At 37.5% G+C, this 19,503-nt stretch overlaps 1 non-coding gene across 1 annotated transcript; it reads left to right on the top strand.

Annotated features, from left to right (window-relative positions):
* The first annotated feature begins 18,928 nt into the window (after nt 1-18,928).
* Nucleotides 18,929-19,035, top strand: LOC141634739 (small nucleolar RNA R71). Its single transcript, XR_012539463.1, has one exon. It is a non-coding gene; the product is annotated as a small nucleolar RNA R71 (small nucleolar RNA).
* The last annotated feature ends 468 nt before the right edge of the window (nt 19,036-19,503 follow it).

Here is a 19,503-nt window from a genome sequence, read left to right as displayed (position 1 = left end):
GGTCGATAGATCGGCTTTATTTCGAACGACTTATAATTCTTTTTGCGTATTGATTTGCCTAGCTTTAACTATTGAATTCTCGTTGCATTAAATTGGTTCAAGTAGACAAGTTAAGCTAGCTATGAGTTATCATTTCCGTTCCATTAGTTTTGTTTTGAGTTTACTCGAGGGCGAGTAAAGGTTTGGTTTGGGGAGATTTGATACGTGCCTAATGTATGGTCTTTTCAACCTATTTCAAAGACGTATTTCTATGCATTTCTCTACTATTTTTATAGTATTTTGCCCCGAATTGGCTACTTTGGTGTATTTTGTCCTTTTTATAGGAATGATCGCGAAAGTGGTGGAACCATGCCCCTTTTCGTCCTTTTTGCATAGATTTAGAGGAGACGGAGTTGTCCCAGAGTAGAGTACCGCACTTGGAAGCATCGTGGCACGCATTACGAGGCATTTGGGTGAAGACGTGAGCTGAATTGAAGATCCAAGTGGTCTATCGAGCTGTTTGGTGGTCGATCGAAGGGTTCCTAGGCTCTCTGAGGCTCGATCGAGATGTTCCTTCCTCGATCGAGTAGGATGCACATGACCAAGTCCTCGATCGAGTTGATTGTTGCTCGATCGAGGGACTTCTGCTGAGACATTGGTCGATCGAGTAGTTTTGCTTACTCGATCGAGAGGTTTTCGACATTTTGGGCTTTAATCAGTCCGTGTTTTATATTTCCGCATAAACACTTAGGGGTTTTGGCTATTTAACCTATGTTTTACTAGGTTATTAGTCATTCATTCTTACTATTCCCTTTACTATCTCTTTTACTATCTTTCACATTAGAGCGATCGCTACTTTCCTACGTTACTTTTCTTTCTCTTGTTTGCATTTTGAGGTTATTTCACTCGGACTCGGTTGTTCTTTACGCCGGAATCGCTTAGATTGTAATCTCCTTTCTTCTCTTAATAATAATTAACCTTTTGTTGCATTATTTTCTTGTTATTGTTATCATTCTTTTTGCCCTAATTTCTATTATTGCATTTTATTGTTATTTCGTCATGTCTTCTGCTGGAATCTTGTTTGCTGCTAGTTTCATTAATAATATGAGTAGCTAAACCCCTTCATGTTGGGATTAGGGGATCTGCGGTAGAATAATGACGACGTAGTGAATGAATTAGACGAATTGACATAAGAGACTCTGTCACTATAGCAATATAACTGTAATTCTCGACCTAGTTGAGTGCACGCTTCTATGTCACCCATTAATCTGGCTACAATTAATCCTGGATCGAAAGATTGGACTAAATAGGCCTGCTATAAATAGTAGACTACCCTAATGAGGACGAAAGTTAAGTTAGTGGTATTTTAGGGTGGGAAGTGGACCGAAAGGACCTTCTAATATCCGTCTCGCATTAGTTCGTCCCCGAGTCATTTCTTTGCTAAGTTGTTGTACTACCGTAGTGAACCGAGTTCCCGACATGTCCCCCTCTTATTGATAGTTTTAAATCATTTTCCTGCTTATCTGCTCTTCTCTTTATTTCTCTTCCTTCAACTCCGTAGTTTAGAACCAAAAATTTAATCAACACCAATTGTTACCATAGGATTAGAAATAGATAGCTGTAGTTGCATTCCTCCCTGTGGATTCGATACTCGACTGCCTCTACTACATTTTTAGTTGAGACCGTTAGGTTTTATTTTTGACAGGTACGCGACAGACGTGTCAGCTAACTTGAAAATTACAACTCGATAACAAACGATAAATTACAAACGACAAAATAAATAAAGAACGAACGATGTAAAATAAACGAAACAAGAAAAACCAAAGGACTCGGCCAAGCCTCACGGCCTAAAGCCACGTCCAACCCTAGGTCCTAGGTCAGGTTCATTAGTTAGATCGATTGATTGCGAAACAAGTTCGAAAGCGGGCTAGAAAACAAGTTAGAAACGACGTTGATCGATTTGAAAAGATACCTTGCAAACGCGCATTCTACACGGCCTAAAGGGGTTCAATTAGGTCAAGTTTGCTAATTAATTTAACTCATCGAGTGTTAATAAGAAGGTGCTAATCACGCACTCTTATACTAGCGAGAAATTAGGTGAAAGAGAGAGATGCATTCAATTAAGTTACAGAATTGTTAGTTGATTTTTAAAGCTACGTCGATGTACCCTAATATGTCTAATTAGGTTATCAAATTGATCTAATGTCATCTAAATGAGTTATATGTTAACAATCAGAGGTCATACTAACATGTGACGGGTCCTAAAGTGAGTCGAGTCACACGAAACAAAAGAGGGGTCAAAAGCGAAGAGCGAAGTTAGAACTCGTTTTATTAATGCCCTACCTTGAACACGAGGATATGTAAATGAGACGGGGGTGTACGACCGACTGATGTAGCGGTTTCTTTCCCATCTCAAGTCAACGCGGGTGTTCATGGTGGTACTTTAACTCATACTCGGACTAAACTAGTTTCATAGTTAATTTAAACGATAAATAAAAACGATAAACGAAATAAAACGAAACAATAAAAAAACAAACATAAAAAAACGAAATAAAAGGGAGAAAGAGGAGGATTTGATGCACCCTCAACCTACATGTATCGTTGACACCGTCTTGGGTCGTAATCGATGGTAGATTTTATCTCAAGAGGCCGTCGTCGACGAAGAAACAAAGCAAACAACACGTTTTTATCGAATCTGGACAGCAACTTTCAAACAGCGATTTCTCTCTCGTTTCACGATGAAAATTCGATTTAAAAGATGTTTTGAAAACTAGAAAGAGAGGAGAACAGAGATCTTAAAACAATCCCTGCTCGTTTTGAGTTATTGGGCACGAAAAACGAGCACAAACAGAACAGGACAGACAGGAAAAGCCGCGAAAACAGAGTATATAACACTCTGTTTTTCGAGGGAATTCGTGTACTCTCAAGGGCAATTTGGCTCGTAAATCTTTGTCTAATGTGTAGATGGATGTTGTATGGTTAATTTGGAACAAGAAACTCGAATTTTGATGGAGGTTTGAAGGGAGAACGAAGGGTTTCAAAGAGGACACACAAACTGATTCTCAGTTTGTGAGTCGGTTTTGTCGAGGGTTTTTGAGAGGCAATTAAGGTTTGTTTCTGGAGTTTAAAGCTTGTAAGTGAAGGTAATATGTATGGAGAACTTAGAGGAATGAATTTATGGTGAAGGGGTGGTATTTATAAGGAGTTAAAATAGGGTAAAAGGGGGGAGAGAGGCAGACGGGCCTGTTCGTGCATAGCTGCTGTCCAGCAGCTTTGGCGAGGGTTTGAGAGGCTTTGTGAGGGGTTTTCTTGGTGGTTAAGCTAAGGTAATATGGGTAGGATACTAGGGTATGGGTTATGGTTAATGGGCACGGGTTTTGGTAGTGTTTGGAGCTGGTTTTGGGCTCGGGATTTGAGCTGCAAAACAGGGGGGCAGCTTTGTGTATGCGGGCTGTTTGGTGGTGATTTGGGATGGGATTTGGGCCGTGGTTAAGGGGGTTCGAACTGGGGTGGATGGGTAGAGGCTTAGGTTGGTTAGTGTACTCGAGATTCGTGTCAATTCGTAAAGAAAACGGGCTCCAAAACCGAGCTATAATCGAGCTCCAAAACACGTGTTTGAAACGAGTTTTTTTTTATTTTTAAATCGATTTTTCAAATCGATTAACACATTAAAATAAATGACTTTTCAAATCAAATATACTCATAAAATGATTTTTCAAATCAAATATTTATTTTATTTTCAATAAAATAAACTTGAGAAAATAAATTCAAAATAAAGTAAAATGAATTCACCTTAAAAAAACTTTAATTTAAATATCATTTAAATTAATAAAATACTCCGTCGACAACGCTCATTCTACATCGTAAAACGAACCCAAATAATGACAATGACAACTAAAGAATACATGTGTCCTATCATCATCGGGTGTTTGTCGGGTTCTCTATAAATTCCAATATCGACGGATACGGGTATCTACACAAGTATACTACTAATTACTAACATCCTCCTTTCAGCAGTATTGAAACGAAGTTTGAAGTTTTCAAACCCCTGAAAGCGTTCCTGATAGACCTCACTTTCCCAACCTTGTGTCATGCTAGTATGCTACTGCCGAGTAACAACAAGAGCTAGTCAGATCTCACGCTTGAAAGCAAGGAAACCGAGAAGATGATAACTGACCGCATAATACCATCTACAAGTACAAGGGGCTCTTCTATTCATAATAGCATGCCAGTATTGCCAAAGTTGTTACTGGAGACAATTGCTAAATTGCAATACGAATTCGCTACTTCAGGAAATAACCATTTTCCCAAGAAAAAAAAAACATAGGTGGTCTCTGACTACAAGTCCACAGCTAAGTGCTCTAGGTCCCTGCCATTTCAATTAAGAGCTCCATTTTTAAGATCAGAATTGACAATTGAAAAAGCAAAAAAACAATGTAACTGAATGATGATGGACACTCACAGCAGCAGACTCAGAACCGCTCAAATGTCCATTGTCTAATGGCAATTTTTTCATCCTAACTAAAATCCCTACTCCCGTTTCAACGAGACACGGCGTTTATAAAGAGAAGGGAGGATGGTACACCCCTGTGAGCAGCAATATACAATTTTGAGCGGGAAAAGATCACAATTAGCAACATCTAACTTTCAGGAATCACGAACCTTACGCCATAAATTAAGCAAATTAAGAGTGTAATCATATAAATGAACATAAATGAATAGACACATGGATTTTACTCTAAACAACAGCCAATTAAAAAGTGAATCATGAAGATTCTAACATAGGAAAATTGCAAAAATTAGATTGCATACAAATGAGAGAAATATTGGAGCGAAGATGATGAACTTACAGTGATTTCAACGAATATAATCGGGAGATTAAATCAATGAATGAAGAAAATGATCGCAAATTATTGAATTGTGAGAAATAAAAGGAAGAGCGAGAAACCAAATGTATAAAATGACAGTGTTGGGAGGATTTGGGGATTGGGGGAGTCAGTCGTGCGTTTTTTTTATAAAATCTAAGAGATATGAGTGGTTCTCATGGTTCTCATTATCTTATTGGTTCTCATAGGATCCCTATATATATATATATATATATATATATAGAATTAGGATCAAATGAGTCCACCTCCCTTAGATGAGTCCATAAGTCCTAATCTTAGCCCTTAAATTGTAACAAAATCAAGGGCTGAGATTAAATCTAAAATTAAAAAGGCTATATAAAACACAACAAAACCCTAACCACCCTTATTCTATTCATTTCACAGCCTCACTTCTCTCTCTTCCTCCTTTTTTTTCTCTCTCCGCCTCTCTCATCCCTCACTCACCAACCAACCATAATCACCCTACCACCTCCGTCCTCCGCCGACAACAACAACATCAAGACACCGCCTCTCGTCCGTTCTCCCTCGCGTCGTGGTCGTCCCTCCTCTCATCGACCGCCCCCACGACCTTAAACTCGCCACCACCAACCCTCCCTCGCCGCCACCAACAACAACTCTCCTCCTTTCTCTCACCTTCGGCCACCACGAACTACCGCCCTCTCTCCCTTCTTTCTCTTTTTTATTTTTCAGATCAGAGTGATGGTGAGCTTTTTTGTTTTCTTTTTGCGGCTCTGTTGGTGGTGTTACGGTGGGTAGTGAAGGGAGATCGAGGGTGAGGTTTTTTTTGGTGAGAATTTAGGGTTTATGGTGGTGGTCGACGGTCATGGGGGCAGTGTTTTTCTTGGTGTTGGTGTCGTGGGGGCGGTGGTGGATCTGTTTTTTTTTTTTTTTTTAATAATTTTATGGTTGGTGGTGGCGGCCATATAGGTGGTGGTGGTTGTTGTGTTGTGGTGGTTGTCGTCGACCACTTCTTCTCCTCAACTGCCCCTCCTTTCCCTTTTTTTTTTTCTTTTTTTTTTAAGATCTGGTTATCGGTGTTGGTGGCTGTTGTTGCTGCCGCCTATTTCCTTTCTCTTTTTTTTTTTTTTTTTTTTTTTTTTTTTTTTTCAGATCTTTCTCGCCTCTTTCCCTTTTTTTTTTTTTTTTTTCATAGTGGTGGTGCGTGATGGCGGTTGTCGCAGGGGGACGCCATGGCTGGTGGTCAGAGGCGGTGGTGGTGGCGGTGGTCTCATGGTCATGGGTTGGGTGGTTGGAGTTGGTGATGTTGGTGGTTATTAAATTAAAGTTTCAGCAGCATGTGTTAAAGTTACATTTATATGGACTAAAGTTACGTTTATATGGACTCAAAGTTACGTTGATATGGACTAATTATATTTATTAAGGACATCAATTAAAGTTAACTTTATTATGGACTAAAGTTTCACTTTAAAGCATTAAAGTTTCACTCGTATATCATTAAAGTTACAGTTAAAAATTAGTTAAATTAAATAAATATTAGTCCCAAGTACATTATTTCATAAAAACAAATTTTTATATTAAAAAATGGTCTAAAAAAATTAAAGTTACACATTTTAGCATTAAAGTTTCAGTCGTAAAACATTAAAGTTATATTCAAAAAATAACAATTTAAAAAAATATTAAACCAGTAAAATTAACTAAATTCAAATTTTTATATTTTATATTGTCTAAAAAATTAAAGTTTCAATTTTTAGCATTAAAGTTTCATTCGTAAAACATTAAAGTTATATTTATAAATTTGTAAAAATAAATAAATTTAACGTTTAATATTAAAAATTAGTTAAAAAAATTAAAGTTTCAATTTTTAGCATTAAAGTTTCATTCGTAAAACATTAAAGTTATATTTATAAATCTGTAAAAATAAATAAATTCAAAGTTTAATATAAAATTAGTTAAAAAAATTAAAGTTTCAATTTTTAGCATTAAAGTTTCATTCGTAAAACATTAAAGTTACATTTATAAATCTGTAAAATTAAATAAATTCAAATTTTAATATTAGAAATTGGCCAAAAAAATTAAAGTTTTAACTTTTAGTATTAAAATTTCATTCATAAAAGTTAAACTTATAATTGTAAAGAATTAAAGTTAAACTAATAAATTAAAGTTTCAGTTATAAAACATTAAAGTTTTCATCTTAGAATTGTAAAATCTCAACCATCAATTTTAGAGATCAATGGCTAGGATTGGGACTTAGTGGACTCACCATTTTAGGTGGACTCATTAGAACTATATATATATATATATATATATATATATATATATATATATATATATAGGCAAGATCCGGTGAGTTTGACACTTTTCGTGAGTTTCCCCCGCATATATAAGCAAATGAGTTGACAAAACCCAATTATCAAAATTTGAGCCGTCATAATTTTCCCAGCTCTTTCTCTCTCTACTGATCAAACACTCTGTTCATAAAAAAACCACGCGAAATTTTTTCATCAGTTCTTCAAATTTGATCAACAAATTCATCAGTTCTTCAAAATTTGATCAACAATTCATTCATTATTTTGATTTTTTCAATTAAAACTATCAATTTGTTCATCAATTTTTCGAAATTTGATCAACAATTCTCCGAAAACCCTAATTCTTCAAATTCGACTGAAGGTATTGATATTTCTTCCGATTTCTGATTTAATAATCGAATAACTTCAGTAATTGAATCAAATAACAAATTCTAAATTGATTTACGTGTTTTTTCCATAAATTTCAGCTTCAACGATGCTGAATTCAGACGATCAAACGCTTACTCTGCTTGATAATATTGCTGATAATCAAACAACGATGAATTCAGGTGTAAATTTGTGACATAATGCTGATATAATAACTGTTGTTATTAGGTTTGAAGAGTCTATTGATCCAAAATACTCAAAAGGGGAAGGAGGGGGGGGGGGGGGGGTGAATTGAGGATTTAAAACTTTTGAAAGCTTTTTCGATTATGCGAATGTAATTGATTATTTAAAGTTTATTGATTAAACTTCAACTAATCAACTAATGAAAGTAAGCAAAACAAACGAAAGAACGAAGAGACACACGGTTTTTGAAGTGGTTCAGTTTCACAAGTCGAAACCTACGTCCACTATTCTCGATTAATAAATTTAGTACCTTTCTACGGATTACAAATTTACTAACCCAACTCGTACAACTAACTCTAGCTGTAACTCAATGAGTACCGTTAAATAATCGAGTGACTAACTTACGCTAATAAGAAAGCACTAATGATTCTAACAAAGGTTCACGTTAATGAACAAGTAAGAAATCAACTAAGCACTATTATCTTATAACGATAAAATAAGAACAAGTATGCGAGCTTTAAAAACACACTACCTTTCAAAATAACAAATCGGTTTTTCTGCTTGAAAACACACGGTTTGCTTTGTAAAATTAAAATCAATTTTTATGCTTAAGCTCTCTATTTTAGATGTTGTAAATAGCAAAGTATTTATAGGAAAGAAAAGAGTAGGCCACACGGTTTTTGCAAAAACCCTAATAGCCGAAAATAATAAGATATTTAAACAAATCATATCTTCTTATTTATCTCTTTCCTAAAAGCCTTAAAAGATAATAAAGAATATTCCAAAAGATAGAACATAATCTATTCAATTATTATCTTTACTATAAATTCTAAGATTATGATAAGATTTCCTAAAATAAGAATATCTTTTATCATAAACAAATATATTAAATAAGATACATAAGATATGTAAAGATATTATTATAGAATAAAATCTTTACCTAATATATCCTAGGTAACACGAGATGTCATGGCTCATATGCCTCGTGACTCGTGCAAACCCTAGTCTTAACATATGAGTTAGAATTTAGGTTTTAAGAGAAGTTTAGTTGAAACCCTAATTATTAGCAAAGTCCAACTCATAAGTTGACCCATCACGACTACTAATCAATGTCCAATACAAAACCGAACTCCTCACTAAACCGGGCGTTATTATATAATTACTTTCATTAAAACATTTAAAATAAACTTTAAACTATTATAAAAACAATTTTCGAAACAATATAAGTCGTGTGTAAAAACTCAGCATCTCAATGTTATAGCAGGAGAGCTATAACATTGAGCTCTTTTACTAGTAATGTTATATCTGCAAAGCTATAACTTTACTAATTTAAGAAACTCATTCTTGATTATCATTACGAGATAATCACCTATACTATTCTAATCTTTAAAGAGATCTTCGAGTATAGGCTACATCATCATCCAAGCTTGATTAATCTTTAGACGGACTTCGTCTTCACATAATTCTTGAATGAATCTTTAAATCGTTTGATCTTTGAATGAAGGCTTGAACTTTTCATGCAATTGTCACAATCTTCTTTGTCGCTCGTTTGTAATAAGTTGATTCTAAAACACTTTGACAAACGATTACACGCAACAAGTATATAAAATATAAAACACCATGACATCATCAAAACATAAACATATAAGCTAACAAATTCCCCCTTTTTGATGATGGCAAGCCTCCTAAAATTGTGACTAAGTATTTAGTTCCCTCTCAATATAATACCGTCATCTTAATAATAAAGATCAACACAAGAACAAAACGATTTTTCAAAAAACCGAAACTTTAAGGACTTTAAGAGACAATTGGTCTTGACAAGGAGCAAGCTTAGGTAGATGCTTACTATAAACGTTCTTTCCCCCTCTTGACATCATCGAAAAGCTAAGAACAAATAAAAAATGACTAGAATAATATACGACGAGACAAGAGAGAAAACGTCATAGGAAATAAAAATATCACACAAAACCATAAGCATCCAAAAGATAAGTATCATACAAACTTAGGAATTAAACATGTTTAAGCCAAAATGGGCCGAATGAACACATGTCTAATGAAACACTTGGGCCATAACCTCAAGTGCATTGCCAAAATGGGCCGAATGAGAATGTTTAAACGCACCAACAGAAAATAAAAAGAAAGCTAAATAAGGTAAGGGCTAGATATGGTAACGCGAGAGGAAATCAAATGTTGCGGGTCTTATACGGGTTCACGTAGTTGAGCATAGTATGATGCTCTAAGGCATCAAGACGGTCAAACGAGCTCCGAACAAGATGAGAAAGAGTCTGAATACTCCTTTCAAAGTTAAGCACTTTCAGGGAGAGAGCTTTCCTGGCCTCCAATGTGAGCGCTTGATCACTTGCCATAGCTTTCCCGTGCATGACCAACGCTCCACCTTGACTTGTAAGGAAAGTAAGACGATCACCGTATGGGAACACTTCCCCACGAATTGCCTTCAATTCCCTTTCAAAACCCGCTAACCGCTTATCCACTTCCTCCATCCAAGAATACACCCGAGAAGCATCCAAACCCGAGTCCAAAGACCGAGATGGTCCAACCCGAGACAATACCGTAGCCAAATTCGTGGAATGCTCCTCAAACTTCTCCATTAAACCACTCATAAACCTTTCCAATTTCGCCTCCATAGCTCCCAAACCCGAATCACCCGGGGTTTTCTCAACATCCTTAACAAGAAGTAACTCGGGTCCATCAACAACAAGACCCATAAGCTTGATCAACCTATCACACATACAATCTCGTGCACTAACACCGTAACTATCTTGTCCCACCACCCGTTTTATCTCCAACAACTAAGACACCCACATCCCATATGGTAAGTCGATTGTGGTGCTCAACTTCTCTTTTGTTACCGTTGGTCGTGATATCTAAAATCTTTCGGTTACTTGTCGTTAGGAGCAGCTAGACCAAAACACAATTTATAACTTCACAAACAACTCTACAATTAGTAAAGAGGCAAGTAAAGGTCGGGCTCCCAAGGGACGGGAATTGAGATAAGATTTATATTGCAACTAGTGGTGTCTTAGGGGTGTCACAATTGGGGTTTGAATAAAAGATCACTAAACTAAATAGCAATGAAAGTAAATAAGCAAGATGAATTAAAAGGGATGTAAACAATTGATAAAAGGCACTAGGGTATCATGGGGATTCATGGGAATTGATCATACAAACATGTTCTCAAATTATAAGCAAGCAATTATTGTTGTGATGGATTGAGTTGGTTTATATCTTACAATCCTAGGAAAGTTTGGGTCCCGGAGCCGAATCGATTAGATTGTACAACACCTACAAGTCGACTTAGTCTTCCCTACTCAACAACATGCATGGTCTAATGAGACTCGAGTTGGTTTATATCTTACAAGTCTCATTGAAAAGATAGGTGATGGGTAAAAAATGCAAGGATTCATAGGCTCGTATTTCATCAAACATAACATGTGCATGAGTTGAGATCATAACAAGCAAGCAAATAAACCATGAAAGCATATTAATTTAAGCATGAATGATTCCCCATGTTGGTTTCCCCTAATTACCCATTAACCCTAGCTAAGGAAACTACTCACTCATTATCATGTTGAACATGCTAGCAAGTTTGTCAATCATACCAACAAAGTGAAACATGATGAATAAATGAAAGTAATTAACAATAATTAAAAAGGGATTAAGAGAATTATACCTACTAATGACTCCAATAATAAAGCAAAGAATAAAAGAAGTACTTGATGCTTAATTGGAAGGTTGTCAATCTCCCAATAATAACCCAAATAATCTTCAATTACCCAAAATAAAGGATGAACAAGAGAGAGATTAAGGAAATAAGACTTGTATTAAAACTTGATTAATTGTTGATTACAAAATTAAAGAGAGATTTGATTGATATTAACTACACTAAAGATTGCTAAAAAGAACATGCTCTTCTAATTAGACTAATGGGGTATTTATAGTGGGGATTAGGTGTAGGAATTAGGGTTAACTAAGGGCTAAAATGACGATTAAGTCCCTACTTAAGGAAACGCCGGTCTTATTGGAAGGATGGGCATCTTTCTTTAAGCTTGAAGAAACGAAATTGGTCTGCCTTGGAATCCGGGCGTCTTTAGCAAGGGACGGACGGATTCGGTGGTCTGTGCCCGGGCGTCTTCTGGAGCTGCTGCCCGGGCGTCTTGGGGGAGAAGACGCACGGATTATAGTGATGGAGACGGGCGTCTTCTGGGGAAGACGCACGGATTGCTGGGCAGTCTGCTTTCTTCTTCTTTTCTTCCTTTTTCTTCATAAAATCCTTGGGGATTTCCTCGGGGATGCAAGGATCTTTTCTCATCATTGCCCATCTACTATAGTATGTACAAAGGCCTTCTAATCTTGTCTCTCCTTGATGCTTGGTCATTTGAATTCAATCAATTTAGTCTCATTTTGCCATGAAAATTTAAGGTTTGCACTCCTTTCCTACCAAGGGATCAAAACCTTAAAGAATATGCAAAACAAAGAACTAAAGACAATAAATGACCCAAATATGCACTAAAAAGCATGGGAACAAGGCTAATTCGGGGACTAAATGTGCTCTAATTATGGTCACATCAAATATCCCCAAACCGAACCTTTGCTCGTCCCGAGTAAAGAGGTGACAAAGACTAGGACCATTATTTAAACTAACCTAATAACATAGCCGATATGAGACAATTAGCGGGTCTCACTCCGCCCCTTCAACTCACAACAAGACAACCATGAGGTAGGATGCCTTCTTGCAAGGCAAGGTGGGTCTTGCCAAAATGGCGACACATCCAAACATTAAGCACACAAAATCAAATAATGGATGCATCTACAAAAGAATAGCCACTTTCCTCATCTAAGTGGCGGAAATTATCTACAAAGGAAGCAATTCAAGGGTACACACTTCTTCATAGATGCAATTTATTCAAACTACTAAGCCTAGAAGGATACTAATAAATCACCTCCAAGTTGTGTCAAGCTATGGTACCTTTGTCCTCAATCGTTAAATGCTTTTGTCAAGATTAGACTCCCTATGGTGTTAGAAACACTGGAGGATCGTGGAATTCTCCCTCTTGCCTAGACAAGAAGAAGGGTCGTCCCCTCTCTACCATGCACAAAAATGGATACGATGGATAAAGGGATCGATAGATATTTGAGTTTCACTTTGGGAGTTTGCTTTTGTTTTTGTTTTTCCCCCCAATTTCTTGTGGCATATAACATTTGAGAACACTTTCTCTCCATTTCTTTTTGATTTTTGGCATTTCAATACATGACAACTTTCAACTTTTGCATTTTCTTTTGAACATTTTCAAAGTCACCCCATATGTAGTGAGGGTGGCTTATATTTGATGCTTTAGGAGTTCTATTTTTGCTCCTCTTTTCATTTGATGCATTTTGCAAACTTTCTTTCACTTTTCATTTCATTGAACTCAAATCAATTTCTTTTTGTGCCCATTCCTTTTGATGACAAAAATGTGGTAGAATATGGATGATGGATGGATGGATGCATGGTTTCAAGGGTCACCTTGGAATAAACGGTAGCCAAGGAGTTATCACACCACAAGGTACTCTTGACTAGGCCTTAATCCATGGGTCAAAGGATATTAGCATGACACATCCTAGGGTGTTTTACAAGTATTCTAACAAGCAAAGTCTTAAGAAGAAAAAGCATCTACTAGGGCCTATATACACTTGTCAAACTTCCCAAGTAGACGGTTACGCAAAATTTTTCTAACATGCAAACTACATGCCATGATGCAACTAACATATAAACATCCTAATGCAAATGATTCTACCAACTAATATGACATATACACTAAATGCAAGTCCTAACTTCACATTGTTATACCGCATCAATCAAAATAAAGTCACATAGTCATTAACATAAAGAGGAAAAAGGAGATTGGAAAGATCATACCATGCGGTCTTCAATATCCTTATGTCTCGGATGTGGCGTAGTCGATCAATGTGAACAAGGATAAAATAAACACAATATATACAATAATATATACATGACTACACTACAAAGGAAATGAACTTGTTTTTGGTTTTTCAATTTTTCAATTTTTTATGGTTTTTCGAATTTTTTTCATTTTTTTTGGATTTTTGAATAAGAGTCAAGTTAGAATTCCCCATCCCCACACTAATATGGGCATTGTCCTCAATGGCCAAAATGATGGGAAATCATGCAAACATGATGCATGGTTTTTTTGTTTATGACGGAGAGCGTAATTTAGATTACCTCCCGTTGCGTATGCATGTACTTCCCCAAACCGAGTTAGACATTATTTCTAATGTCCTAAGGTTGGGTGTAGTTCATGCACACAAGATGCAATGCATGAAACTAAATTTGTCATTTTGGATTTTCAAAAATGGGAACAATGAAATAAGAACACCTCAATGGGGCCGAGGTGTTATTCCTCTATGTTGCTAGGACTACTCCAACCATGATCAAGATAAATAAATAAAACAAAGAAAGAAGTAGACAAATCTCACGAGGGTAGGAGCCTCCAAAGCTTGCTAATCTTCCACCATATCATCATTATCATCATCTTTCTCAATAGAAGTGGACTCATCACCACTTCCCTCTTCACTTTCTTGTTCACTTTGTTCATCATCCTCTTCTTCTTCTTCTTCACTAGCCTCTTCATCAATGCTATCAACAACCGCATCACCGACAACCTCATCGTCACCCGGAATCTCACCTCTAGATGCACTCGGAAAGAAGACTTCCCTATCCGCCCAACTAGGCAAAGTACATGAAGGATCAAGTAGTCCTTACCTGGCTAAATGAAGGAGGGGTGGATATTGGGCTAAGTAAGCATCTTCCCGATCCTTAAAAGCTTGCTTGTGCATCTATTGCATAAGAAGAGTCATATAATCTTTGCTTGTTTCAACACCTTCGGGTTTGAACTCTTGGTACTTGAAAGGATAAGGTGGTGTGACAATGGAAGAGGAGGGTATTTCAATTTCACCCCTTTGTTGTCAGATGATGTATTCGGCTTCTTTTGAGAGGGGAAGGAGGTAGTTGGTCCGATGGACACTCAAACGACAAATCTTAGAAGGCAAAGTAAAAGATCTAGCCTCACTAGTGAGCCACCCATATTTGGTGTCAAGAGGGTTATGAGTAACCCACTTGTACTTGTTAATCATAGCATCCAAATCAATGAGATGACCACTCTTTTTCGCCACATACTTGCTATCCTTGTTGAAGTTCGGATCAAAGTACTTAGCCAAAAGAGTGACTAGACCTCCATTCACAATAACGGTGGTGCCTTGCTTCCCACAATCAACATTTAGCCATCTTTCCACCAAAAGCCTTAGAGAATTGAAAGGATTGGTGAATTCCCTTCGAATATTTAAGGTCGACTCAAGAAGAACACAATCGAGCTTGGTAAAGTGGTTGGTGTCTTTTTTTGCAATGATGGTATTCCCTATGACCTTATGCCACACTCTAATGCTCGGATGGTGGACTAATAGAGCGCGACTAGCATGATAATTCTCAAATTTCCTTCCGGAAATCGCCTCCCAAAGAGGAGCGGGGTCATACTTGCCAACATTCTTGAAATAACTAGGTGAATCACTAAGACCCAATGCTTTACCCATTTCCTCAAAGGTGACGCGCCTACTAACATTAGCTAGGCGGAACTCGATGTTTTCCATAGTCTCTACCTTTGTAACTTTCAAAGAACTCAAGAATTCTATGGTAAGGGAGGGGTATGTCAATTATTTTGTAGCAAACAATTTGCCCAACCCTATGGCTTCAAAGAAGGCTTTAGTTTGTTCAAGGACACCCAACTTATCTAAGGCATCTTCACAAATAAACTTGGTGGATAGAAAGGATTTTCTAGCATACTTGGTAAATGTTTCCCTATGGGAGTTAGAAATGAAAATTACCTCCGGATAGTTCGAAAGTTGAGCAATTTCCGGAGTTGTTGCTTCCAAGGGAGGTTTTTGTTGTTGCACTTCCAAGTTTGAGCTAGCTATCACCATAGCCAATGAGGCTTTCTTTGCTTGAAGACTCTTTTGTCTTGTTGAGAGTGCCTTTGCCTTAGGTGCCTTTGTTGCTCCTTTTGTCCTTGCCATTGATGATTTAACCAAGAAAAGAGTGAAAATCTTCAATTTTCAAGTGTACCCAAATCGATTTTAAGGTGAAAGGCTTTGCCTTTATAATTTCAAAAATCGACTCAAAGGTTGAAGATTTTGGTGCTTGGTTTGATTTTTGTTGGAAGAGGAGTTATTAATTTTTGTTAGAAGGATGATTTGATTTGATTTTGATGAATGTGGTTGAGGAAATCTTGTTTTGGTGATGGAGAGGATGAGGGTTTTGAGTTTTGGGGTTTATGGGTAGTGTTTTGAATGAAGGAATGAAGGAATGAATGGGTGATGGGGTTTATAAAAGACCCGAAAAATTTGAATTGCAGGGGGAAGACGGGCGTCTTTCCTTCGGGACGCCCGAATTCTGCCTGTTTTGGGTTGAAAATTCTCGCCTAAAGGCGGGCGGCTTTCAGCAAAGACGCTCGGATTGTTCAACTGCGGGACGGGCGTCTTTCACTGAAGACAGGCGGATTTCTTTCCAGTGATTTTTCTTGTTTTTCTCAGCCAAAAAGACGGGCGTCTTTTCTAGCAGGATGGGCGTTTTACTGGAGACGGGCAGATTCTTTTTCAGGACGCTCGGATTTGTTAACAGTCCCAAAATTTCAAAAATTCAGCTCAGAAGGACGGGCGTCTTTTGACAAATACGCCCGGGTTGCCTGAAGACGGGTGGATTCCCTATAAAACGCTCGGATTCTGCCCCTTTTACCCGGATTCAGTTCCATCCGTGTACTTGTATATCCCTTGTCATTTTTCATTCTTCAAAATCCCGTGTTCTTCATTGTGGGGGCACTACTAAGGCATGAATAGCCTAGACAATTGCTATACCCACACTAAGCTAAAGCACTACACATCAATTAAAATCATTAGTCCCTCCCTCACTTCTCTCAAAAATGATTATTATCTTGATCAAAGCATAAAAATCCAAGAATGACAAAAATGCAATGTAAAAATTAAAATGCGAGTTAGGGAGTTAGAAATATTAACAAATGGTGGTTTAGGGAGGACTCCATCAAACTCTCATCCTTAGTGAGATGTCATGGGGGCATGTCCAAGGTGTTGTTGATATTGCTCAACACCTTGAAGAAGTAATCAAAAGCTTGTTCATTGTCATGATAAAGATCTTCAATAGATCTTTGCCCTTGTTGTCGGTCTTGATCGATAGCATTACCAATATAGGGATTGAAAATCCCTTCAAACTCATCGTCCCAAAGATCACAAACTTCATCTACTTGATCACTAAAGATCTCTTGAGTTGATAGAGACAACTCTCCCACTTTCTTGTCTTGGCCAATGAGGCCATCCTTTTCATTGCTTGACTTTGGTGATCTTTCCAAACTCTCTTTGTTACAATTCACTTGCTCTTTGCATGGAGCATCTTCAATTTTCTTCTTCCATTGAAATTCCGACTTCTTCCTATCATCCTTCCGGCTATAATGATCAATTATAAAACATGGTTCATGCAAACGGGGAGCTCTCATGGTCTTGTCAAGATTGAAAGTTATGCTCTCATCTCCCACTTCTAGAGTGAGCTCTCCATGCTTCACATCAATCACCGCACCCGCGGTGTGTAAGAAAGGTCTTTCTAGAATGATTGGAATGTTGGAATCTTCTTCCATGTCAACAATGACAAAGTCCACCGGGATGAAAAATTTCCCAATTCGTACGGGAACATCTTACCATATCCCTAATGGTGTCTTCGTCGATCTATCGGCCATTTGGAGTGTAATTTTGGTGCATTTAAGCTCTCCCATCCCCAACCTTTTACTTACCGAGTACGGCATAACATTCACACTAGCCCCTAGATCACATAAGGCTTTGTTGATCGTGGCGTCGCCAATGGTACACGGTATTGAGAAGCTTCCCGGATCTTTGAGTTTTGGAGGTGAACTCCCTTGAAGTATTGCACTACTCACCTTAGTGAAGGCAACAGTCTCAAGCTTCCGGATCGACTTCTTCTTTGTGAGGATGTCTTTCATGTATTTCGCATAGGCCGACACGTGATTGATTAATTCCGTGAAAGGAATTGAGACTTCCAAATTCTTCACAATTTTCATAAATTTTCCAAGTTGGTCATCAAATTTGGGCTTGGCTTGACGACTTGGAAAAGGAAGTTTAATCACAATGGGCTCCTTCTCCTTGACCTTGTCTTCATTTTTCTTTGAAATTTCTTCTTTTGATGGTTCTCCATCCTTGGAGTTTTGCACAATTTCTTTTTTATCACTAGCTTCCACAACTTCATCCTCAACTTGCTTCTTCTGTGCTTCATACCTTGTACCACTCCTCAAGTGAATGGCACTAACCGTTTCATGTCTTGGGGGATTACTTTGAGGTGGTAATTGCCCCTTTTGTCTTTGTGAACTTGAAGATCCTAGTTGAGTCAATTGGGTTTCCAACATTTTGGTGTGAGCTAGGATGTTGTTGATGGTGGTTTCTTTTGCTTGACTATCTTTTTGCATTTGAGTGAATAACTCTTGTTGATTTTTTTGCATTTGAAGGACCGCTTTTTGAACATCGAAACCTTGGTCATTTTGTTGATTGTATGGAGATTGATTTTGGTAACCTTGGTTTTGGTTGTAAAATGGTTTTTGATTTTGGTTTCTCATGGGAGGTGGGGTGTATGTTGTTTGAGGGTTTTGATTATTATGGCTTTTGTATGAGAGATTTGGATGGAATTTGGTGTTTTCATTGTAATAGTTTGAATAAGGGGTACCACTCTTGTATGCTTAGAAAGCATTCACTTGTTCATTTGTTCCCCTACATTCACTTTGGTCATGTCCCAAATTTCCACAATTCTCACATATCCCACTTGGGATTGATGAAGATGCCGTCATGGCATTAACATGATGCTTTGGTGATTTTGAGGCTTCTTCAAGTCTAGCCATAGCTTTTTCAAACATCAAATTGATGGTATCAATGTGAGCACTAAGTTGAGCACCCAATTGAGTAATGGAGTCCACTTCAAGCTTTCCTCCTCTAGTAGCCTTGAAAGGTCTATTATATTGTGAGTTATGGACCGCCATTTCCTCAATTTTGTTCCAAGTTTGATTGTCATCAACTTCGGTGAACATTCCATTTGATCCCATGTTGAGAATGTTCCTTGAATCTTCATATAGACCGTTCCAAAATTGTTGTACCAAGAACCACTCGCTAAGTCCATGGTGAGGACATGAGCGACAAATTCCCTTGAACCTCTCCCAAGCTTCATACAAAGATTCTTCATCCCTTTGCTTAAAGCCCGTGATTTGAGCTCTTAGCATGTTAGTCTTTTCCGGTGGATAGAAATTTTTGTAAAAAGCTAGAGCCAACTTTTTCCAAGAATCAATTCCGAGAGTAGCCTTATCAAGGCCTTTCAACCATTGTTTCGCGGTGCCAATTAGAGAAAAAGGAAATAAGACCCATCGAATTTGGTCTTGAGTTACACCGGTTTGAGAAATCGCATCACAATAGTCACAAAAAGTCTCCATATGAGAATGAGGGTCTTCACTAGGCATCCCCCCAAATTGGCTTCTTTCGACTAATTGGATAAATGCGGATTTGGCAATAAAATTTCCGGTTAGATGTTGTGGTGTGGGAGTACCATTGGGTAGGTTCTCCTCGGTAGGTACGGAATGTGATGAAAACTTAGGCATTGTGGGTTGATTTTATGTTGGATTTTGGGTTGGGTTCTCTTCACCTTCTCTTGCAAAAGGGTTGATGAACTCAATAGTATTTGGTTGAATAACTAC

Source organism: Silene latifolia, chromosome Y, assembly GCF_048544455.1.
Source record: "Silene latifolia isolate original U9 population chromosome Y, ASM4854445v1, whole genome shotgun sequence".
Taxonomy (NCBI): domain Eukaryota; kingdom Viridiplantae; phylum Streptophyta; class Magnoliopsida; order Caryophyllales; family Caryophyllaceae; genus Silene; species Silene latifolia.
The sequence above is the reverse complement of the archived record's forward strand: the minus strand, read 5'-3'. Positions and strand labels throughout refer to the sequence as shown.